At 37.0% G+C, this 24,932-nt stretch overlaps 1 pseudogene; it reads left to right on the top strand.

Moving 5' to 3' along the window:
- Positions 1 to 2,332: 2,332 nt before the first annotated feature.
- LOC114222962 (programmed cell death protein 10-like) lies at positions 2,333 to 11,472 on the top strand (annotated as a pseudogene).
- The last annotated feature ends 13,460 nt before the right edge of the window (positions 11,473 to 24,932 follow it).

The following is a 24,932-nucleotide window of genomic DNA, read 5'->3' as shown; positions in this document are numbered from 1 at the left end:
TTCCCCATTGAGAATGATACTCGCTGTGGGTTTTTCATAGATGGCTTTTACGATACTGAAGTATGTACCCTCTATCCCTGAAGAGTTTTAATCAAGAAAGGATGCTGTACTTTGTCAAATGCTTTTTCTGCATCTATTGAGAGGATCATATGGTTCTTGTTCTTTCTTTTATTAATGTATTGTATCACATTGACTGGTTTATGGATGTTGAACAAAACTTGCAGCCCAGGAATAAATCCCACTTGGTCGTGGTGAATAATCCTTTTGGTGTACTGTTGGATCTTATTGGCTAGTATTTTGGTGAGAATGTTTGCATTCATGTTCATCAGGGATATTGGTCTGTAATTCTCCTTTTTGATGGGGTCTTTGTCTGGTTTTGGGATCAAGGTAATGCTGGCCTCATAAAATGAGTTTGGAAGTTTTCCTTCCATTTCTTTTTTTTTGGAACAGTTTCAGAAGAATAGGTATTAATTCTTCTTGAAATGTTTGGTAGAATTCCCCTGGGAAGCCATCTGGGCCTGGACTTTTGTTTGTTGGGAGATTTTTGATGACTGCTTCAATTTCCTTAGTGGTTATAGGTCTGCTCAGGTTTTCTATTTCTTCTTGGTTCAGTTTTGGTAGTTGATACATCTCTAGGAATGCATTCATTTCTTCCAGATTGTCTAATTTGCTGGCATAGAGTTGCTCCTAATATGTTCTTATAATTGTTTGTATTTCTTTGCTGTTGGTTGTGATCTCTCCTCTTTCATTCATGATTTTATTTATTTGGTCATTTCTCTTTTCTTTTTGATAAGTCTGGCCAGGGCTTTATCAATCTTACTAATTCTTTCAAAAACCAGCTCCTAGTTTCGTTGACCTGTTCTACTATTCTTTTGGTTTCTATTTCATTGATTTCTGCTCTGATGTTTATTATTTCTCTTCTGCTGGGTTTAGGCTTTATTTGCTGTTCTTTCTCCAGCTCTTTTAGGTGTAGGGTTAGGTTGTGTATTTGAGACCTTTCTTGTTTCTTGAGAAAGGCTTGTATTGCTATATACTTTCCTCTTAGGACTGCCTTTCCTGCATCCCAAAGATTTTGAACCGTTGTGTTTTCATTTTCATTTGTTTCCATGAAATTTTTAAATTCTTCTTTAATTTCCTGGTTGACCCATTCATTCTTTAGTAGGATGCTCTCTAGCCTCCATGTATTTGAATTCTTTCCACTTTTCTCTTGTGATTGAGTTCTAGTTTCAAAGCATTGTGGTCCCAAAAATATGCAGGGAATGATTCCAATCTTTTGGTACCAGTTGAGACCTGATTTGTGACCCAGGATGTGATCTATTCTGGAGAATGTTCCATAGGCACTAGAGAAGAATGTGTACTCTGTTGCTTGGGGATGGAATGTTCTGAATATATCTGTGAAGTCCATCTGGTCCAGTGTGTCATTTAAAGCCTTTATTTCCTTGTTGATCTTTTGCTTAGATGATCTGTCTATTTCAGTCAGGGGGGTGTTAAAGTCCCCTATTATTGTATTATTGTCGATGTGTTTCTTTGATTTTTTTTTATTAACATACAATGTATTATTTGTTTCAGAGGTATAGGTCTGTGATTAATCAGTCTTAAACAATTCACAGTGCTCACCATAGTACATACCCTCCCCATTGTCCATCACCCAGTGATTTTGTTATTAATTGGTTTATATAATTGGCTGCTCCCATGTTAGGAGCATAGATATTTACAATTGTTAGATCTTCTTGTCGGATAGACCCTTTAAGTATGATGTAGTGTCCTTCCTCATCTCTTATTATAGTCTCTTTGGTTTAAAATCTAATTTGTCTGTTATGAGGTTTGCCACCCCAGCTTTCTTTTGATGTCCATTAGCATGGTAAGTGGTTTTCCACCCCCTCACTTTAAATCTGGAGGTGTCTTTGGGTCTAAAATGAGTCTTTCTCTGAACCCTCTTCTCCCTTTTCCTCCAGCTCTGAAGACTTCTTCCTGAGTCTCTAAGTTCTTCACCTCCTCTGGTTCATCAATCTTTATTTCTTTCACAAATAGAAAGCTCAAGCCATCACTGGCTTCCCCCTCAGCTCCATGTTTCAAATCTAGTAGAGTTTTTTCCACTTTTTCGTGAATCCCATACCTTCTTCCTTTCTTTATTTTTTCCTTTTGTGGGAGTACATCTTTCAGTAATTCGTTCATAAACGGTTTTTGGCTAATAAAATTGCTGAGACTTTGCATATCTGAAAAAGTCCTTACTTCACTATCATACTTAAATATTAATTTAACTTGGCATAGAAGTTTAGGTTCAAAATCATTTTCCCTCAGAATGTTGAAGACATTAGTCCATTGCTTATTAATGTCCAGTGTTGCTGATGAAGAGTCTGCCGCCAAGGTAAGTACTGCTCCTTCATCTTCTCTGGAGTTTTTTAGAATTTTCTCTTTATTCTTTAAATTCTGAGGGATTTTTCCTCTCTTTTTTCTTTGACCAGTTCATCCTCTCCAATCTTTTGGTTCTCTCGTGTTACTTCTGTATGGATGCTATGATCTCCGCAAGTGTTGTTGTCAATACTGCTTGTGGCTTCTTCCATACTTTCCATGACTTTGTCATTTTGTGATTCATCATGGGACAATTCCGTACCTTGGTTCATACTGTACTCTTCAGCTTTGTCTAATTTGCTACTCAGCTCACTTATTTCTTTTCTTTTACAAGTCAAATTTTCAGTATCTTCAGCTATTTCAGAGTTTGCTCCTTCTATTTTCTCTGCCAACCCTGTTTTTGTGTGTGGCTAAACCTTTTATCTGTGGCTACTCCTTTTTGGTACTGGAGTTGTTTACATTTTTCACTTCAGGTATTTTACTTTCTACTCCTAAAATTTCCTTTAGGTCCTTTTTAAGGGATTCCCTTATCTCTTCAACCATTAAGTCCAGATTTTCCAACAAGCCTTTAAACTTCATCAGCGTAACTGCTGACATGTCTTTGCATTTTAAACCTAATATCTGAGCCATCTCCTGGTCAGTTTCTATCAACTGAATTCTTTCCCTATGGATGCTATTTTCCTGTTTCTTTGCAAGTCTAGCAATTTCTGACTCTACAATGAACACTGTGGTTACGTTGGTTTATTTTATTTTCCTGAAGAGTAATTTTTGTTCTTGCAGGTCTGCTAGACTCCCCCAAACTCAAAAACCTTTAAAATACATAGATCATCCAGTGAAGGCCATTCACCAGGAAGAAAGTTCTCTGCAGAATAGGACTCGATCTTCCACACAGCTGCCTCAGTGCCTGGAGAAGGGATCCAACCTGAGGACTCACACATGCGTGCCAAGGGAGGAGGAAGGACGGCTTCAGCAAGTTTTGCTCTGAATTAAAATTATGTTAAATTGATAGATTAATTTGAACACTGCCACCCCAGCTTTCTTTTGATGTCCTTTAACATGGTAAATGGTTTTCCACCCCCTCACTTTCAATCTGGTGGTGTCTTTGGGTCTAAAATGGGTCTCTTGCAGACAGCATATAAAATGTGGTATATATATATGATGGAATATTATGCAGCCATCAAAAACCCCTGAAATCTTGCCATTTGCAATGCCGTGGATGGAACTAGAGGGTATTATGCTAAGTGAAATAAGTCAATTAGAGAAAGACATGTATCATATGATCTCACTGATATGAGGAATTCTTAATCTCAGGAAACAAACTGAGGGTTGCTGGAGTGGTGGGGGGTGGGAGGGATGGGGTGGCTGGGTGATAGACATTGGGGAGGGTATGTGCTACAGTGAGTCCTGTGAATTGTGTGACTGTTGAATCACTGACATGTACCTCTGAAACAAATAATACATTATATGTTTAAAAAAAAAAGAGAAGATACTAGGAAGGGAAAAATAAAGGGGGGAAATCGGAACGGAAGACTAACCATGAGAGACTATGGACTCTGAGAAACAAACTGAGGGTTCTAGAGGGGAGGGGTTTGGGGGGATGGGTTAGCCTGGTGATGGGTATTAAAGAGGGCACGTACTCAATGGAGCACTGGGTGTTTTATGCAAGCAATGAATCATGGAACACTATATCAAAAACTAATGATGTAATGTATGGTGATTAACATAATAAAATTAAATTAAAAAAAGATTAATTTGAGGAAACTTGATATGTTTATACTGTTGAATCTTCCCATCCATGAATATAGTCTCTTTCCTTTTATTTTAACCAGTTTTTGTGTCTTTAAATGAAGTTTTATAATTTTTTTTCCATTAAAATTTTGCACATTTTGACTTATGTTTGTACCTAGGTATCATATAGGTTTTGATGTTATTATCAAAGTTACCTATCTGACCTTTCAGAATGAAGCAGGTTTCAGGAAAGCTTTTCTATTGTCACAAAGCTCCCTGATTGTTTTTGTTTATATAAGGAAACATACTTTTTTTGTACATTGATCTTATATCCAGAACTTTAAAAATCCTTATTAGTTCTAATAGTTTGTATCATCTCTTGGACCATCATGTCTGAATTAAAACACTTTTTAATACTTTCTTTTTAGTATATTTTTTGCTTTTAAACTTTTGTACTGGTTTGAGCCCTGGTATAATGTTGAATAGAAGTGGTGATGGGGCATCTCTGACTTGTTCATGACTTCAAATTGAATGCTTTATCATGAAACATACATTTGCTCCAGGTTTTTGGTATGTGACATATTTCTTGCCATTTTGATCACATTTTGATCTACATTATGTTATCTACATTATCAGAGCATCCACCTATAACATAATATTCTCTGTCCCTTAAGCTCTTCTTTAGTCTTAGGCCTCCATTCATTTAGGTTGTTTGAAACTTCCTCTGTAGTAAATTCCTCAGGAAGGGCCCTTTGGAATAGTATTCCATTAGATCTTGTATGTTGATAACAGTTCATCTGTGTCTGGTATTCTTTAAAGTCAGTTTTAATGAGTATGAAAACTGTTGTTCATACTTTTGTTGCTTAAATATCTTAGTGATGCTATCGATTTTCTTTAGGAATAAAATATTGCTTTTAAAAGTCTGGTATAAATCTAATAGATTTCCTTTATAAGTCACATGATCTTTTTTACTAGATGCCCAAAGGATTTTTTTCCCTTCTTTAAAGTTTGTTGATTTTACTAGGATTTTTCTTAGATATTGGTCATTTTAAGTCAGTAATATCAGGTAGTCAGTATGATGTTTCAATATGTGGTTTCAAACATTGAAAAAATCAGAGGAAGTTTTTTTTAATTAAAAATATTTGTACTTGTTCTATTCTTTTGCTCTGGTTTTAGTCATCAGGGACTCCTAATATCTGTATGTTAGATCTTCTTTGTCCATATTTGTATTCGTCACTTTCCTTTAACCCTTTTTAATATCTTTATTTCCTCTGATTAAAAAAAATCCTTTTCATTTTCTATTTCTTTTAATTCATTCGTTGTGTGTTTTTTCCACCAGTATTCTTCTATTTTGCCCTTAATATCTTAAAGCATATTTTCTTTTATTTTGAATTCTTTCCTGAATTCTGTTATTTTAGGTCTCAGCTTGAAAAATTCTGATTCATGTTGTTTTTTTCATATCCTGTATAATTTTCTTAATGGGTTTTAACTAATTTTGAAATGGTAAGTTCCGTGCTGATCTGTTTGTGGACATACTTTTCTGGCTTTCATAATCTCTAGAAATGTTATGCTCCTTATTGCCTCATTTCTTATAACTTTATATGGGATTTGACCTTGATACTTCTCTGTTGCCCATATTTACATGAAATTAGTTATCCTGGCCTTTCAGACTGAGGCAGGATTCAGGAAAGCTTTTCTAATGTCACAAAGCTCCCTCTTCTGTTATTTTTATGTAATGTTAAAACATATGGCTGCTTGCTCCCTAAGATTTTCTGTCTTCTTTACTCCCCTTCGGTCTGAATCTTCTCTTTTTTAATCTTAATTTTCCTTAAATTGTTCAATTTCATTCCACTTCTAGTAATTTCTCCACAGCATGGTTTCTTTATTGAAAGGAAGCCCATTTCAGGATTGAGAGTTCATAAGGGTTAAACTGCTCCAACCCTTTCAGTCACTTTGGTTTTAGAGAGAGAAAAATTCATTCTTGGTTACATCTGGTTGTCTCAAATTAGCCCACTGTACTTCCTAATAAAAAACTATCAGTTCTTTTGGGGTTCTGGTCAACATTAGACACAACACTATTCGCTTTCCTGTAATTTGTCCTGCACAGATGCGAATACCATGTGTGTCTTGTGGCTGTTGGTGGTTTGTCTCCATTTGCTTGTTTTGGGGGATACATTGTTGCCTACTTCTGTTGTAATTTTGTACACGGATCTTTGGTTTTGCCATTTAATTGCTATGACTGCTTTAATGTCCAGGGTGGGGGGGATTCAAACAAGAGCAAAACTACACTGCCACCGTCACTACCATCTTCCCAGAATTTCCAGATTGCACTTTAAAAACAAAAACTACAAATACAGTAACACATTGAATTATTTTTTAATAACCATTCAATTATTTTTTTAATAAGAGGTGTACCTATGACCCAGTTATGTGGAATATTTTAATATAAAGGGATAGAAGAAGATATACCACGCATTTATAAATCAAAATGTAACTGGAATAACAATATTAACTTAAATTACATAGACTTTAAGACAAAAAGCATTATTAGTAAAAAAAATATATCTTACATAGAAAACAATTCACCAGGAAGTATATAAATCATGAATGTTTTTCCCTAAGAAAATAACCGTTAAAACTGCATAGAGCAAAAACTGAATGAATTGCAAAGAGAAATCGACAAATCTGTAATTTACAGGGACAATTTTAACATATCAATCCCATGCATAGTACGATGATCAAAGTTGGTCTAATATATAGAGAGAATCCTTCATTAAACAGTTACAGAATATATTATTTAAAGATGTATGGAAGTTTATAAAATAGGAATCTGTAGAAGGTCACAAATGAAAACTTAATAAATATCAGGATTAATATTACACAGGCCACATTCTTCAACCACAAAACAAAACAATTGGACAGAAAGATTATCCCTCTTTCCAAATCCACATGCTTGGAAATTTAAAAAACACACATAATATACTATGAAACGAAGGAATATAATGAAAATTTAAAATATTTAGAACTTGAGAAGGAAAACATTTATTGCAAAACTTAAGGGATGTAGCTAAAGCTGTAGTCTGAAATGTATATGCCCAAAAGAAAGATAAAAATTAATAAGTTAAGTGTTCCACTCAAGAAGTTAAAAAAAAAAAAAAGAATCACAGAATGAACTCAAGGAGGAAAAAGAGAACACTATTTTGAAAAAAAAACTACTTATAAAACAGAAAAAAAGAGGAGATTTTAAAAAGATAAAAGATGGTTCTTTGTGAATTACCGAGTAGCCAAAATTCTAGCAAGACTCATTCTTGTAGAGTTCACACAACCCTGTTGTATTTTTTAAAGATTTTTTTTTTGAACCTAGTTCATTTGCAACAATGTAGAAAAATTCATGGCACTTCTTTGAGACCCTTTGATACTTTACTTCCCTCAATGCTGCATTTCTTGCATGCAAAAAAAAAATACAAAGAAATCCTTACATGAATATACCTCTTCTGTTATCAGGAAAACAAATATCACATGCATAACACATGGTAATTTTTAAAGGGAGAGTGTAACCAAACATGACAAAGGAAAATTCAGTTGCTGGTAAACAATAAATTACTTGCCAATGGAGTCTTGGTTCTACAAATGCTTTCATAAGTTAATTCCTTTAACTAGCAACATCACTTACTGTGTTTAAGCTATTTTTTTTCCTTTTAACAACTTTTGAGGAATACAACTTACCTAAAAAGTTAGTAACTCCTATATAAACTGTACACCCACCAGGAATTCAAATATTGAAATCCTAGCCCTCCAGCTTTTCTCTTTAAAGCCATGACATAGGTACTTGCATGGTCCTGAGCACAGGTGCCTCCTTCAGTGTTAAGCTCTATGCATCTCACTCTCTTCACCTTAGTCCTGATTCTGGACACATCTTCTTTTTTTCTAAAGCCGCTCTTAAACTGTGGTAGAGCCAGCCAGGGAGTAGAGAGAGTAATCATAATCGCATTGAACACAGTCTCAGAGGTGGTACCTTTCAATCATTTTTTATATATGAGTCTGATGAATGTTAGGTCTGTGGTGTGGGGACATGGAGGGTGAAGGTGAAAACAGAGTCAGCCTGCAGCAGGTGATAGGATGTCGGTGTCAGGCTGCCAGGTTGGAATTGATACTTGCTAACACAAATACAGTTTATCTAATCTTCACAATATTGTAAAAGGGATGCTGTTATGATCCCCTCTTCCAAAGTGCTCAAGGTCACAAAACTACTAAATGGCAGAGCCAGGGTTGGCGTGTAGGCAGTCTGGGCTCTCAATTCCACTGGCCAAAAGATGAGTGTTTTCAATGCCCTACTAACTGAAGATGCAGGTCCCACACCCAAGCCAGCTGCCTGGATGTTAGAACTTGGTTACACTGCAACCCTTAATTAGAAACCTAAGCTCCACTGTATAGCTGCATGGTCTAGACTTCTTCCCCATGTTTCTCACCCTCCATCTCCATCACATTTCCCAGTGGGAAGTTGTGCATTGCTTATTTATCCCTGTATGCCCCGCTCTATCAGGTCAGTCCAGGGACATCATTATCTTGTCTTCTCAGTGATGGGGAAAGTCAACTCATTCCAGTGCACCTTGCCATGCTCTGTATTACCAGGGGTCTTTGACACAGTCTATAAATTATTTTTTACTCCTTTCATTCTCTATGTATTCATTTGTAGAATGAGTATGATCATGTTAACCTACCTCATAGCTGGCTCATGAGAATTAAAGGAGATAATGCTTAATAGTCCTCAGGACAGAGCCTGGTATGTAATAAGCACCCAACACAGGTAACTTCTGTTTCTCATTATGGGTGTTTTATTTCCTCAAGCATCTAGGTTTACACAACCGGGGATGGTGGACATGCAGGACACCGGCTGAGCTGTCTTCATTAGCCAAAGGGATTTCCCTTGGGGCTTCCATGGATTTCTCAGCAATGAATACAGCCAGACGCAGCTCCCCTTGGGAACACAGTGCCTCATTTATTGCTATAGGCCGAGGTTCCTCTGTGTCTCCCCTCTAGGCATTCATTTGGCTGGAAAAGGAAGTGGGCCCCTGACCTATTTCTTTCCAAGGGTCTCCAAGACCTTTGTGTTTCTTTCTTTTTTTTTTTTTTAAGGTTTTGTTTATTTATTTGACAGAGACAGAGATAGCGAGAGTAGGAACACAAGCAGGGGGAGTGGGAGAGGAAGAAACAGGCTTCCTGCTGAGGTGGGAGCCCAATGCGGGACTTGATCCCAGGACCCTGGGATCATGACCCCGAGCCAAAGGTGGACGCTTAGCGACTGAGCCACCCAGGCACCCAAACTTTGCGTTTCTTATATTCTGGAAATATTTCTAAGACACCTTCCCTTCCTGTTCCCTGACATCTGGGGAGCTCACACCACTCTTTAGCTTGGGAGCAGGGAAGAGAAGATCAGACATTGTTGCTGTCAATCCCTTAAACTACTTCAGGGGAAGCTCACCTGTGGAATACGCAAGGCTATCCTTGCTCTTGGCTCTGCTTTGACATTGGGAACAGGTTTGCTAACTCTTCCTTGGCTCAGGTTAGTTCTCCCCATCCTAAGGGGTCACAGGTGGTCTAGCCGAAGGAGGGGATGTGGAGTCAAGTATGTCTGGGATGGACTATACGCCTATGACCTCAGACCCATTGTAGAAGCTTAAGTCAGACAAACTTGTGTCCAGCTCTATGAGCTTAAGTTGCTCCTCTTTTTATCCTCAATTTCTGTAACTCTATGTAAATAATGTGACACCTAGGATTTCCCTGTTCCTTGCAATACAAATAAAATGAGCTCAAATATAAAAATTCCAGAACCCTCTCCTGGCTTTCTGAGAGTCCCTTAAGGTGCTTATCTCTCATGGTCACATCAGTGAGATTTTGCTTGACACCCTTTCTACATTTAAATTCCACCTCATTGTGCTCCTTTTCTCCCATTTCCTTGACCATCTTTATTTTCCTTGGGTTCCTGCTAACATGTACACCTTCAAGATTCCCACTTCTATTCCAAGCTCTTTATCAAGATATCTCCCCGCCCCCATATAGTTTTTGTCCTAAAAGGCATTTTGATGGCCATTATTAAGAAAATGTATAATTTTGGGGGCACATGGGTGGCTCAGTCCATTAAGCATCCGTCTTTGGCTCAGGTCATATCCTGGGGTCCTGAGATTGAGCCATGCATAGGGTTCCCTGCTCAGCGGGGAACTTGCTTCTCCCTCTCCTTCTGCTCTTCCCCCTTCCTGTGCTTACTCTCTCTCATGTTCACAGTCTGTCTCTCTCAAATAAGTAGTATCTTTAAAAAAAGAAAAAGTATATTTTATTTCATCACATATGAAAATTTGATTTTGTTGCATTATGAAGATTAGACAGACTGATAAATGTCTGGTACTGTGCTGTGTACACAGTAGGGAACAATACACATGCTTTAGTGGCAATTGTGAAGATAATTGATATATGGTAAAACATTAAAAAGACTATAATACACTGTAAATGTAAAGTATTCTCATTATCAGTGTTTGTGCTTAATTCCTAGTAGATGTTATACTATGCAGGCCATGTTCAAAATTAGTTGAGATAATGACAGTACATGGTCAAGTTTTTATTTCTTTGTTTGAGAAACCTTCTTTAGAGTAGGAGATATATAAAGCAAACTAAAGAAAAGTCCCTGGGTACAGGCTCAGCACAAGGACTACATGTGTCAGAACAGGGAAGAAGGGATGCCTGGGTGGCTCAGTTGGTTAAGCATCTGCATTTGGCTCAGGTCATGATCCCAGCATTGGGCTCCTTGCTCAGTGGGGAGCTTGTTTTTCCCCCTGTCTGCCGCTCCCCCTGCCCCCGGCTTGTGATCTCTCTTTCTCTGACAAATAAATAAATAAAATCTTAAAAAAAAGAACAAGGAAGAAAATGAAGGTTTCATACAAGACATCATTATGAAAATGTTAAAGGAAAATAATGTAGACATTAATTCACAGAGTCCCTTCTTCGAATGGCAGTTGATGACATAGAAGAGTATATGATTGAACTTCCAAAGCCAGAATTCCAGGACCAAATTAAAAGGCATGAGGACCTAAACAGATTCTAAGTAAGATCTCACATGAGATCTGTGACAGAGGAAGGTTTCTGCAGACGATCAAGGATATAACTAACACAATAAAATAATTTGATATAGTGAATAATATCTTCAAGAAATATCAGTACCAGAACTCCAGGGCAGTTGAACACCAAAAGAAAGAACTTGTAAAGTAGTCCAGAAGTTTCATGGACACTCTGAAAACCTCTTTTAAAGATGACAAGGCAATAAATATGTTTATAAATGCCAACCGACTCATTCATCGAACTGACTTGATACTTCAGATCTTCCCAACTGTGGCCTCCTAGATGAACATGTTACTAGATGTACTTCTCAGTGGCAGTCTTGACCTGCCTTATCTGTATATTTTCAAGTTTTCAAGTTTGATTCAATCTCCTGAAGGGATTGAATCCAGGATATTGAATAGGATTATTACCATCTTTCACCATATTTTTGTAAAATGTAAAAAATCCTCATGCTGAGGATTTCCCATCATTTTTGCTAGTATCATTTTTTAAGAATTATATACCAAAAGAATTTATGCCTTGATGTGTCACTATATAACATTCCTTAAAAGAATTGTAAATATTAGTGTTTGTGTCTTAAGTTTTAACTTGAAAACAATTTACTGCCAGATAATGTATTTAACAGTATTTGGTGGCAAATATTCAATAAATAGTTTATATCCGTTAAAAAAAGGCAGAACAATCTATGAATTATATGGATTAAGGAATGTGTTGTAGGCATGGGCTTTATACAACATGGAACGAGCTGGGGATTGAAGGTCTATAAAGGGGAATTAGAGGATCAGAGAAGAGGTACCCATCACCCATCATGAGACATAGGTACCAATGGACCAATTGGAGCTTGCAGAATACTGGAAGTTCGGTACTCTCAGCTCCTGGGGTAAGGGTGTGAAGGGGGCTAGTGTAGAAGCCTTTTGCCTTCCGTGGGCACTGTTCTGTGAGTTTGAAGCCAGGTTCCTAGTGACGGGCTTAGATTTGCTTTTGGTTTGCAAATCAAGCAGTGGGAACAAACTGGAACGTGCCGATACCCATGCAACTGAATTTTGCCACCTCTAGCCACAATAACCTTCAAGAGTGTAGTGGCTACTGCCTCACTTCTGCCTTCTAAACCTCCCACAAGTTTCTTTTTGCCCAACTCTACCCAGGGACCATACAGAAAGGGGATTCTGAGAAGTGTAATTCCAACTTAGCCAAGCTGACGCAACATAAAACCACCATAGCACATAGTGGAGATGGGGTCTTACCTGATATGAAGTGCTTACCAATAATACTAGTTTAATCCAGTAGAGGAAATGGTAGGAAGACGTTTTTCATTTACTCATTCATTTATTCATTTTGTATTTAATGATAATATGCCATATTCTAAGTGCCCTTTTTACAGCCAGGAAATAGAAAAAACTCTGATCCATGATATTGTATAGCTTAATGTCCTGTTTCTAGTAAAGTAAGTTGAGAGGTTCATGCAAAGTGTCTTGGAAGTAGAAAGCGAGAAGGGAAGAATGAATTGTGAAGACGATTCCAGGGGTTAGGAGTAGCATGTGAAAGAGTATATCAAATTCAAGGAGTCTGAAGTTCACTGAAACTAGAGTTGGCATACTGAGAGAAATAAAAATCAGTAAGATTTAGGGAATTGTGAGAGGAGAGAAGAGGCAAGAGTTGAGGCTTCCAGTCTGAGAGATTATGTATTTGGTGGTTTTATTAAATGGAATACCGAATGTAGAACACGATTTTGGGGGAGAAGATGGTGAAATATAATTTGCAGTTATGAAGACATTGGAGAATGCTGAGTCGAGGCATCCAGCAAGCAGTTCACTATGTGGATCTGGAGACCACAGGTCCATCCTGTTCTTCTCTTGTCATAGCATTAATTACAGTTGCAAGTACTCAGTGCCCACCTTCCATCCCAGAATGAGTACTCTTTGAGGTCAGGAGCCACATCCTGCTTTTGCTTTGCTGTTACCCATAGCATATCAAGTAGTGAATGGCATATTGCTGATACTTAATAAATATTAGGTGAGTGCGACTTAAGAGCCCCAGAAAGGGGTGTTATTTGGGATCACCAAAGAGGGTATCTGAATTTGAGATATGGATTCAAACAATGCTTGAAGCCATGGAAGTGGATGGACTTATGCAGGGATATATACACAATGATAAAAGAATCCCCAAGGCAGGTCTTGAAAGTGCACCCACACTCAAGGGAATGGCAAAGAAGAAATATCTGGTGAAGGATTCTGAGAAGTGATTAGAAAAAGTGACATTTGTGAAAACAAAATAACCAATCATTTTAAAATAAAGCTTGCTATTGAAGTAGTGTGACTGCTATAAATCAGCCTCTACAGGGATGGTGACACTCCCTTTTGCCTAACATCCCCTTGAAGACCAGCTTGATTTGCTTTTATTCTCTTCCTTTTCTCCTTTGAAGAACCCTTGAACTATATTTCAAACTATATTTCATGAACACTGTGTATTCATTATTCTTCTCTCCCTTCCTTGGATTATCAACATATTGCATTTCTGTGTTCATAATGATTGTTTTCTTCTGGGGTGGGCAGAGTGCAAAGCTGTACCAATTGGGTTGTATCTCAGAACCTTTTCTGGTGCTGTTGAAGAAAAGGCTTGCCTTTCCTACTGGATGTGAGGGTGAGAGGTATGAGGTTTGGGGCTGCTTAAGTCATCTTGCAACAATGAGAGGAGAAGGGAGCCAACATGGGAGAGAGAAGATCTAAGACACAGGAAAACCAGGGCCTGGTGACATCACTGGAACCGCCAGTCATGCCATGCTTAAGGCAAGCCCTATCTCTATTGTAGGAGCTGATAAACCTCTTTGCATTTTTATCTCAGTGTCTTAACTGACATTTTAGAAATCAAATATATTAGAGTCCTTTATAAAATTAAATGCACACACACACACACACACACAGATTTAATTTTTGTAAAAGTGGGAAAAAAATTTTGTTTACCTCAACCCAGATCATGACTTTAACTATGCAGAGACTGATGTTCTATAGGGAACATTGTCATAAATTGAACAAAAACCTTGTGGGTGTAATGTGGCTCTCTTTCTAAATAGCAACCAGCCCTGCTGAGTCAATGTTGACATATGTAACTCTTTCCTGGAAGGCAAGAAAAATCTAAGGGTTGACTGGTTTGTTCACTCATCCTGGCTTTTGTTTCCTAACAAATGGGTAATATTAGTCTTTCAGTATGATAACATAAAGCTGACTGATTTGCATCACTTGATATTGTCCACCCTGTGTGTTTGAGTTTGTTCTCTTATTTAATATAAGCTGTACTGAAACTAGGTAGTCTCTGTTTATTCAGTGGCCTCTTGTGAGGGCCTGCCTTCTCTCCTGGATTGAGTTGGACCAGGGAAAAGAGAGATGTGGAATAACATGAGGAGGTTTTCTTAGCTACTGAGGACATTCCCTAACTTTTCACCACTCCAAAGACTTCTGATAAGACCTTTGGTGTCTTTAGAACTCTACTCACTCCAGCCTGGAAGAGAGTTGATTTTTTTTTTTTTTTTTTTTTTTTGCTTCATTTACGTTGACATTCTGGTCCAGCTACTTGGTTTTAGCCAACTACCCTCTTTTGCCATGTCTTTGAATCATGGTATCCTATTATTGCCATCCCTATTTATTCTCTGGTATTCATACTTGTGAACATTAGGAAGAATTCTCCAGGCCCTACTATTTCATCATCTGGAAAGTGGGAAGGGTTATAAGTAACTTGCAGGTTTGTTGTGAGGTTTAAAGGAGAAACGAAGTGAAGAACGTCCCCCTCAGTCTCTGGGAGTGTTCCCAAGCTTGGACCACCCTCTGCAGACCCATCCTCTCGGAAAGTCCCCATTCTGACCTGGGTCCTCCCCGCAGTCTGTGTTCACCTCTGTGCAACACGGGTTATGTTGTGTTTTGTTCGTTGGTCTTCTGATCATTCTTATTAAACCGCAGACTATTTGGGGGGTTCCATTCTGCCTTCAATGTCTGTATTCCCAGGGGATGAACCATGAGTAGAACCCTAGTAGGGGTTCGACAAATGTGTGTAAAATGTTAAAAGAAAGAGAAAAGGAATCAACTTCTAAAAAGTCGACTAAGTACCATTGTTAAAGGCACTTTCACATACATAATTACATTTAATTCTTTCAATAAATCAGTTTTTATATACGGAGAAATGAAGAGACAAAGGAGTTGTGGTTTGTGTAAGGTCCCACAGCTAGAGGGCGCCAGACCAGAATCTCATTCCATTTCTATTTGGCTCCAAAGAGTTTGCCTCAAGACTGTAGAAAATTCATGTCCTTCATGACTTCCTTAATCTTTGGAATTATCAAGGTCACTCTTACATCTTTATGTTTCTCAAAGGAATGATAAAATCTTTTTTATATATTATGTAATATGTATGTATGTGCATATATATATTACATATGCATATATATGTATACCTATATGTATATATAAAAATCTTTTTAAAAATTTTGGAAGAAAGACAACTTAATTTTCAAATTAAAACTACTTTGTTCACATGGAATCCTTAAATGAATAATTGCCTTGCCTTGACTTGAATTATCATTTAGCTATGAAGACTGTGTTAGATACTTTAAATCAATTATTAGTTGTGTATAGCACCCAGTGCTCATCACATCACATGCCCTCTTTAATGCCCATTACCCAATTACCCCATCCCCTCATCCACCTTCCCTCCAGCAACGCAACTGATAAATTATTAAACACTGCATCTGAAACTAATGATGTACTGTAAGCTGGTTAATTGAATTTAAATTAAAAAAACAATAAATCAAACTCTTTCAAGTACTTTTTTGTTGACTTACCATAATGTGAGGTCATGATGTTTGACTAATGAGTGTTAAACATCATCATGTTGATTTCCATAGACATAAATGAATAAGGGTAGTGTATGCTAAAAATTCATTATATAATGGCTAAACATTTGCCAATTCATTGTTTTAAAAAGACAATGAAGTTGTTTTCTTTTCATAAATGCTTCTTATAATTTTTGAATTTACATCTCAAAGGAGTTTTAGGTCCTGTGCATAGAATAAAACCCTAAGGAAAGGTAGTACACCACAGTGATTAAGAGGACAGATTCTGAAGTCAGGAAGACCTGGGTTGAAGTGCTCTCTCACTGCAAATGACTTGCAGCAAGACCTTAGGTAGATTGCTTCTCTCAAGCATCGGTGTCCTCATCTGTAAGATGGGAATAATAATAGTGCATACCAGTTAGGAGGTTGGAATGATGATCCATACAATAGGACCGAGCAGAGCCTGGCACTCAATGAACACTTAAGAACTATTAGTTATTTTTTCCTTTTATAAGTAGGTCTTAAGTAGCTCATTATGACTAAATGACCATTTTAATACAAACTTTACATTCCCAATCTGTATAACCAAGTCCAACCATTAGAGATAAATACAGAGTAGTCAATAAACTTGCCCACCTGGACTAGGGACAATCAGGCAAAGTCCCAGAGAGAAGGTATTGGGTTAGGTTAATCTTAAAGCAGGGAGAACTCCTGAGAAAAGAGGAAAGAATTGGGGTGTGTGTAGGGAAGGCAAACTGGCCGAGGGGTAGTCATGGGAACTAGAGGGTCAGAGCTTCACTTATGCTTTCTCATTTCAACCTCACAACATTTCAACACTTTATCTATGAATGAAATAATGAATAGCTACTTTTTGGAATTGTGTAAGAAATACTGATTTCATAAATGATATGCTCATAACATAAAAATTTCTTTGAGGGGTGCCTGGGTGGCTCAGCTGGTTAAGTGTCTAACTCCTGGTTTTGGCTTAGGTTATGATCTTAGGGTTGTGAGATTGAGCCCCACAGAGGGCTTCCTGCTCAGGGGGGAGTCAAGATTCTCTCCTTCTGCCCCTCCCCTCCCTTGCATGAGTGCGCATTCTCTCTCTCTCTCTCAAATAAATAAATAAATAAATAAATAAATAAATAAATAAATCTTTAAAAAAATTCTTTGACATAAAATGAATAGTATATTAGACAGAACCCAAATTTTTTTGTGGTGTCAGGGAACAATGAAATCTTTGTTTTTGCTCTATTTTTTAAGAAAACTGCAGACACTTCAAGGCACTTAGCTATCTTAGGTTGTGTTGTGTTATATGTACATTTCGAGTACATTTTCTCAATATCATTTGATTAAATGTTAACTCAAAATATTAACATGAGACTATGGATAATAATTTTTTTGAGAAAACTGTGAGAAAGAAACCTTTATTTGACCAAGTTAAGAATTCCCAGGCTTGAAATTTCTTATCAAATATTGAGTTTTACAGGTAGTTCTTTTTTAAAGATCATAAAAATTTCTTGTTTCTTGCAAAGCATAGTATTAGCAAGATAAATATTAAAGGAACTGAAATAAATTATTGAAAGTAGAGAAAACAAAATCTGGTAATTTTACTTAATTCAGTTTTTATAAGATTAACTATGCATATTAAAACCAAGCTTTCCTACTGATGAATAAATAATATAGACTCAGAAATTTCAGACCCAGAGGATTTTCGTGTTTCCTTATACCTGTAATGATGAGCCTGCAGGCTCACACTGAGTAGGGAAGAAGGTTTTGTAAAACATAGTTCAAATGGTCATTTTAAGCTTTGCATTTTTATTCTTCTCTGCTTTCTCCTTCCCAGATTCAAAGCCTCCATCTGTTGGGCCCAAAAGTGGGTTGTTTACTCTGACCATATGAACAGATAATCCTTTTCTCTCAGGTCTATGTCTTTAAAGAGAAATTAAATCTTTGCACGGTTGAACTACTTTTATGACTTCATTTCCAATATTTGGAATGTTTAGGTTCTGAGGGTTATATCCATACTATAGGCAAACAATGACATCTTTTTTTTTAAATCAGTTTAATTAAGTTTGATCACATATGGTACAGAGTCATATGGCACAAGATCATTTGAATATATTCTGGTATTGTTCCAAATCCTTTAAATCCTGCCCTCTTAAAATAGAATTAATTGCTAAAAAGGTAAATTAATATATGGCAAATGTTTATCCAATGAAACTTCCCTTGTAAAAGTCATTTCAGTTTCCAGTTATGTTCTCTTAAAAGAAACTGACAATTCAATTTCATTTGGTGCGGGGAGAGTTGATATCCTTCGTCACATGGCATCTTTCTGCCATAATGTTCTCAAATGACATTTCTTAGAGTTATATAGAAGGTATCCATGTCTTGGCTCTTAAAATATTAGTTTATTTTGGATTTACTTTGACTGAATCTATAACCTGGAATCAAGTTGACAATTTTAGAATGACATAATGGTTAGCAATCGGATTACTGCTGCTACTCCTGTTCCATCAAAAATATGACCAGATTAAGTAAACTCTACCCATTCTTTTGGCTGTTTTATTGACTACTTCATATTTGTCCTGCCTGGATGTCCTTTTGGCCCATCCAACTCCTTCAAGTTCCAACTGAAAGGCCCCTTCCTCCCGCTAGAACCTAAATTGCTCTATCTGGAAACTTCTTGTTTTCTACTGTCTTAAGGCACTTGGTCTGGGCAGGTGCTGACACTTAGTTGCCAACATACTGCTTGATCCAATAGTTATTTGTATTAGTGTCATATGTCTGTTCTAAATTATTACTAATTGAGGGGGCAAAGGAATGTTGTATACATTTATATTTTTATGTCTCCATAGTGGCTTCCATACATCAAGGCTTAATATATATTTATGGAACAAATTAAGAATTTTTGGCCCAGTTTTGGGCTCTTACAATTGCTAATCTTTGCAGTAGCTTCCAACTTTAGGGGAAATAATAATCAGTATCAATTATAAAGTGCTTAGAGTACTCACAGCATTTAAACAGGCACTTTATACATGCTATTAATATGTTAAATAACTGTCTACATAAGGGATTATTTCACTCTTTTTCACATGAAAAATGTGAAGCTCAGAAAGGTTAATTAATTTGTCTGTAATTGCTCAACCAGTATTTAACAGAAGTGAAATTCAATGACACGTCTTTTTGACTCCATACGCATGCTTTTCTGTGAAGCAATTATGTCCCTCAAGAATTACCAGCACTGTACTAGTAAAAGCGCTGGAGCTAAGAGAGCTTAATAATTTTGCCTGAGGTTGTATAGCAAATAACCACCTGTAATTTCTTCACTAGGTGGGTTTTCTAATGTCTGTTTCCAATGAATTTTTCTTATCTCAAGATAATAGTGTTAGATGCTTTTTATACTGTTGCAATGGGGCTCAAATTTTGAAAAATACATTCTTTATATCAATCCTCTGAGATTACTTAAATTCTATTCATTTCAGACAATTATTAATTATGTTTGTCCTCGATACTTGGTGGAAATAGGAAATAGCCTCTTTTTTTCTTTGCTTCTGTTTACTGCTTACCGATAAATATGTTCTTTGAAAAGATGAAATAACACTTGCTTTTGAAATCAGCTCAGATAAAGACCTAAAAAGATGTTTATGTATTTGGGAATTATCATTGGTTATTTAGCAGGAATATTAGTTTGAAGATGGTGTATCCTGACACACTGGATAAATCTCTAGAAGTAAATGGAGGACATTGATAACATTAAAAGGGGTTGGGAGTGAAGTGGGAAAAAAAAAGTGAAAATACATTGTGTCCAAGTAAAAAATTGCTCTATATGTGGCCTTGGAGTCAGGACAAGAAAGGACATTTTGGTGTAGTTATTTATTTACATTGTAGTATGATATGTCTACAGCACCATTTTTGATCAGAATTCCACCTTGGTATTAATTCAGGTATTTTTCACCTCTGTTTTCCTCTTCACGAATGCCGGGCATTGCTTAGAGGAAGAGATAAACTTGGAATTGATAGGAGTTGTCGGAACAGGTCTTCGGGAGCTAAGAATGAACGCGTGGGAAGACTCCTGTAGTACAGGGAGTGATGCTATCACTACCCTTGTCTAAACATCCATGCATGAGCCAAGCCACACAGGGACCAAGCCATGTGAAGAAGATGACCTCAGAGGGGAAGCCATGCTGCTGGTGGAGGGACTTGGAGCAGATGGCCTCCATCTTCTCAGAGGGCACAGCTCTTCCCTGGAAGAACCCTTCTCAGACTGACACCAGCCCAAGACCCCAGCAGGCCAGCCATTGGGGCCCTTGCCTGTTATGGGACTAGGACTTTTAAGAGCAAAAGGTCCAGGTGGCTGAATGTTTTATTTGGCCACCTCAGAAATGTGGTCTACTGGAAATGAGAGATATGAAGGCAGTCAAAGGTCAGATTCTTTCTTCTTGTTGTGTGCCCTATAGCCCCAAGTTCTCAACTTGGTTGCACATTTGACTTCACTCTGAGAGCTTTACCAAATACTGGTGCTTGGGCCACACGTCCCGGAGATTCTGATTTAATTAGAATGAGTGTACCCTCTGGAATGGGATTTTTAGAAGCTTCTCAGGTAATTCTAATATGCAACTAATATTGAAAGCCACTGCCCTCAAGTACATCTTTCCTGCTGATATAACACATTCATTTTATGTTCTTTCTCTCTGGCATTGCCATAAATAGCAATCATTTTTCTAACAAACGTAAGTGACTTTACTTTGTCCTCTACAGCTGGGAAAAAGGGACAAACCTCAGCATTTTCATAGAATTAAATCTAGTAACTAAGAATAATTGTCAGTACATTGTTAAGTTTATTGTGGATAAAGTTTTGCTAACAAAAAGAAACATTTTCTACTTGTAAGGGCATGATGGGCGTGATAGATCATTAGGTGTATAATTATAATATTAATATGCCTTTCAGGAAGATTCTTAAAATGCAGGTGGTAGGACACTGAATAAAACAAGGCTTTACTTCTTGAATATCTAATTGAAATTATTTTAATGATTATAAAAAAGTTATTGTGAACATTTTTGCCGAGATTGCGGCACGTACAGCATGGGGACATTTGCCAACTACTTGTCTTTTTCAAAATTTTTTTCCCATCATAATTCCAAATACATTATATAGTAGGGTTTTCCATAACATTCAGATACTCAGGATTTCCCACAGAAATCCAGAGAGTTAATTATGATTAAATGACAGTAAATGACAAGTAGTAAAATAAGAGTATTATAATATAATAATACTGGAGATCATAATTACCATAATAGGTAAGTGCCACTAAAATTGGATTTAAGTAAAATCTATATTAATAAACTTCCTTTCAATGTGTCAGGAAAATTTAATATTCAATATAATTTTATTGTGAATCTTTTTGGAGAGTGAATCATCACAAACATAGTTTTTGTATACATGTGGATTTTCATATATTTTTCCCCTAAGTAGCTACTAAAATATTGTTTTTTATTTCTTAAAAAAAGATGTTTAATCACCTAACCCAAATTGATTGCCATATATTTCTATTCCAAATGTTAGGGTGGCAATATCTTGTGAGTACACATCTGACACTTATTTTATTGCAGATGGTTAGTGGGATAAAATGAATTCTTGGAAATCAGAATTTTGGTGTTTAGTGACCTTTTAAAATTTTTTTAGCAGTAAAAAGAAGTAATTTGGAAACTGTCATAAACAACAATTTTTAGACCAACTGAAGTATGGCAATATATTAAAAATAATATATCACAAGATGAACTTTCCTATGCAAACTAATACTATAAAAAAAAGATATTGCCGGGCGCCTGGGTGGCTCAGTCGTTAAGCGTCTGCCTTTGGTCATGATCTCAGGGTCCTGGGATCGAGCCCTGCTTCTCCCTCTCCCACTCCCCCTGCCTGTGTTCCCTCTCTCACTGTCTTTCTCTCTGTCAAGTAAATAAATAAAATCTTTAAAAAAAGAAGATAATTGCCATGGTTATATTGGTGTAAAAAACACAACTTAGCTATTGATACAAGAGTTTCTGTTTTAAAAATTAAGACAAATGAAGTCTGGAGAAATGCTTCATACTGCAAATGGAAGTATATAAATTTAGGTGAAACACAAATGCAATCTGCAGTGTCCTCACATTTTCCTATGTCAGAACAGGTGGGTCTCAGAGCCGGGTTCTGGTGCTGACTTTGGAAAGCTCACGAGGAGAAGGTTAACACTTAGTTCCTTTGTTGGTTTATTGGAGGAAAGAGGTTACAGAATCCTGTGATTCATGTTCTAAGACTTGAAATAATAGTTAAATTCCATCAGCCAAATGAAGGAGAAGGAAGAGAAAAAGATGTATCTATCATGGGAAAGTGTTTCTCTCATTTATGGCTTTCATTTTTAATTGTCCTTAGAGGAGCTTTCTAGATTACTTAGGATTCAGCAAGTGTTTAACTAAATGAGTGAACAGGTATAAATCTGTAGGATTAATAATGAAGACCATACTTTGAAATTTTATAACATAGACTAAATAGCCTTAAAACAAATGAATTTAACACACATTTCAAGCTTGTTTTCAATCCTATGTCTGCGTTCCTGTTAGTTTCAAGCCCCGAGACAGGGCAGAAGCCATATTGTCTTGCCACTCAGTATCCCCAGCAATGCCTTGCAGAGTGTCTTACTCAGAGTGGATCTTGAGTGAATATTTATTAAATGAATGAATTGTAGAATTTTAAGATTAGAAAGACTTTTAAAGGGAATGTGGTCCCACTCTCCATTTAGAGACCAGGAAGATGAGACCCAGAGAGGAAAGTGACAAGCCAACAGTCACACTGCTCTTAAGATCAAAGCTCTGGCTGTGACCCAGATTTCCTAACTCTTGTTCCAGTGCTCTTTCTACTCCACCTTCAGAAGGTAAATACAGAAATTTGCCAGATATTTTTCAAATTGCCCATGGAAAGGGTCTGAATGGCAGGTGCAGCCACCGGACGTAGTTACTTGATCTGTTCAGTTGTATTTACTTTTCAATATGTTTGCTTTCTGTACGAGAGAGACCAGCTCCATTAGGTAAATGACTAATCCACTAAAATGGAATCTAAATAAATGAAGTGGCATCTTAGTGCTGCGTGATGTTATGGGGTGGGGAAAGGTAAAGGCAGGGACAGGAGAAGGAGGAAGTAACACCTAATAAATTAAAAAAAAATAAAACAGCTATGTTTTTCACAGAGATTTTAAAACAATGTCATGGTATATTTTAAGATCGATGATTTTTATAATCTTCTTTGTCAATAAATTTGATCATTTTTTTCCCTAAAGGTGTAATAGAATTTAATAATAAATAATACATAAATCATAAATAAATGTAATGGAAATTTTATTAGATATTTGCCTTTCTTTTAGTGACATTATCTGACTGTCTCTTCACAATGATTGAATGACATAAGAACATAGCCTTCTACCATGAGAAATTTGTTATGTCAGCCATTCATTCATTCTTTCATCCATTCAGCAACGCGTGTAGGACATCTACTATGTCCTAAATGTTATAGTAATACTTGGAACACAAAGTCAAAAGAGCCATAGTCCTTGACATCTGGGAGTTCACTTCTTGGGGAAGTGTACATATACTTAAGTTCAATGCAATGTAGGAAATGCTTTGATAGAGGTACATACAAAGTATTGTTATATCGAGGAAGATGTGTCTCTAATTCTGTATATGGAGCAGAGTGGGGACACTCAGCAAAGGCTGCAAGGATTGGACTGAAGTACAGTATTTGGACTGATCTTGAAGTAGGAATTGATTAGCATTCCTGCTATCCTGGAACATTAAAACAGTTGTCCTTGCATAAATAAAAACTCCAGCTATAGGCCTATACATAATCCAACTAATATTGTGGCTGGTGGGTACCATTACTTCAATTCTGGGTAATTCAGGAATAAGTATGACTCTTCACAGCTCTAAATTTTGTAGGTAAGGATGTGAGAACTCTGGAATTATATGCCTTAGCTTCAAATACCCAGCACTATAACTTGCCAGCCTGTGTTTTTCCTTCTGTGTCTTAGTTTCCTCATTTACTAATGGTGATAATAATACAAACCACAACTAGAGTTGATGTTAAACCTGTCTAGCTGGCATCCACTAAGACTTTTTGCTGTCTGGGTCATATAGGCTGTGTGGTATTTGGAGGGACTCCCTGTCTGACCCAGGTTTGTTGTGAGGTCTAAATAAGAAATGCATGTTAAGGCCTTATCTTACTACCTGGCACATGGTAACACCGAGTAAATGTCGATTTTTATAATAATAATACTAATATTTATTATTATAAGTAACATGTTACATGGCAAATGCTCAATGGTGTTTGATAACTCTGAATATGAAGTTCTCCATAAGGGTCTGTGCACAGGATGGAAGATCCCTAACTGTAGGTTGAATGTCTAATTTTCAGAGTTGTATTTATTGGTAGTATCACCTCTTCCTTATTTATCCTGACTTCTTTCCACAGTTCTTCCAAGCTGGAACCTCAACCAGTCTCCAGATGGAAATTCAGGCACATTTATCTCTAGCTTTTACCTTCACCCTGATAGTAAAGCAACAGATTTGCCATCTGCATCCTCAGGGTCTCGTTCCCCATCCCCCAAACCAAGCCTCAGTATCTCTCCCCCTGATACCCTTTTCCAAGGAAAACCACCCACCCTCACCCAAACATAGCTGATTGGACCAGGGATGGACATCTGACCCAAGGGGAGTCATAGGCTGCCTATCTAACCACCTCTGGCCAGTGCAGAATGAACTGGACCAATCCAACTCTTTCATGACAGGAAACCTGAAGAGAATTTTCCAGCTGACAGTGAAGCTGCAGGTGAGTTTAGCATGTCAATCCAAGGATATTTGTAATTCAAAGTTGTCAGAGCCTGGAAAACACAAGTAGCAA

This window comes from Eumetopias jubatus, unplaced genomic scaffold (genome assembly GCF_037043125.1).
Source record: "Eumetopias jubatus isolate StellerSeaLion01/CBP00866 unplaced genomic scaffold, mEumJub1_p1.0 scaffold_8, whole genome shotgun sequence".
NCBI lineage: Eukaryota > Metazoa > Chordata > Mammalia > Carnivora > Otariidae > Eumetopias > Eumetopias jubatus.
The sequence above is the reverse complement of the archived record's forward strand: the minus strand, read 5'-3'. Positions and strand labels throughout refer to the sequence as shown.